At 44.1% G+C, this 1,176-nt stretch overlaps 1 non-coding gene across 1 annotated transcript; it reads right to left on the minus strand.

Annotated features, from left to right (window-relative positions):
- Positions 1-205: 205 nt before the first annotated feature.
- Positions 206-309, minus strand: LOC130952274 (small nucleolar RNA R71). The gene has a single exon (XR_009074455.1). It is a non-coding gene; the product is annotated as a small nucleolar RNA R71 (small nucleolar RNA).
- Positions 310-1,176: the final 867 nt, after the last annotated feature.

The following is a 1,176-nucleotide window of genomic DNA, read 5'->3' on the forward strand; positions in this document are numbered from 1 at the left end:
ACATCTCACAAAATTCCTGAGAATTTGCGACACTGTGAAGTCCAATGGAGTCCAGGAAGATGCCTATAAACTGCTCTTGTTCCCATTTTCACTTAGGGACAAGGCAGCTAAGTGGCTGGAATCATTCCCAAGGGGGAGCCTAACAACCTGGGATGAGGTGGAAAGCAAGTTTCTGGCACGTTTCTACCCCCCACAAAAGGTCAATAGGCTTCGATCTGAGGTTCAGACTTTTAAACAACAAGATAGTGAAACTCTCTACGAGGCATGGGAGAGGTTCAAGGATTTGACAAGGAGATGCCCACCAGACATGTTCCATGACTGGGTGCAATTGCATATTTTCTATGATGGACTCTCTTATGAATCAAGGAAGGCTGTAGACCATTCATCAGGAGGTTCATTGAACAGGAAGAAGACTGTGGAAGAAGCCATTGAAGTAATTGAGACAGTGGCTGTGAATGAGTACTACTATGCTTCAGAAAGGCACAACACTAAGGGAGTCATGGAGCTAAACCATGTTGATACAATTCTAGCCCAAAACAAGGTGTTTGCCAAGCAACTAGCAGAGCTCACCAGGAAATTAGACACAAATCAAGTGGCTGCAATACACACACAAGATCAAGAGGAAGTAAGCATTGAAGGAGGTGATTGGGAAGAGGCCAACTATGTGGGAAACCAACAAAAGCAATCATATGATCCACACTCCAACACTTACAACCCAGGATGGAAAAACCACCCAAACTTTGGGTGGGGAAACCAGCAAACCCAACCACAAAACCACAAACCTTACAACTCCAACCAAAGATCATACCAAGCCACACAAAACACTTACTCCCAACCACCATATCATGGCCAAAATAATCAACCTGCCCAACCTAATCCGAACCAACAATTTCAAGATCAATTAAACAGGATAGAAGGAATACTAGCAAACATGGGTCAGGACATAAATGAGTTGAAAAGCTTTAGGGAAGATGTGAGATCGACCTTAAGGAGCCATGGTGAAAAACTCAAGTGGATGGAGTCTCGAGTAGGAGAGCTATCTCAACAGGCCCCCAAGTCAACTGCAGTGTTCCCTAGTGACACTGAAAAGAATCCTAAGGGGGAACAAAAAGGAGTGAGATGGGAAGAATGCAATGCCATCACCATATTGAAGGAAGTCTCAGAAGAAGAAGGAAT

The sequence above is a fragment of the Arachis stenosperma genome, chromosome 9 (assembly GCF_014773155.1).
Source record: "Arachis stenosperma cultivar V10309 chromosome 9, arast.V10309.gnm1.PFL2, whole genome shotgun sequence".
Classification (NCBI taxonomy): Eukaryota; Viridiplantae; Streptophyta; class Magnoliopsida; order Fabales; family Fabaceae; genus Arachis; species Arachis stenosperma.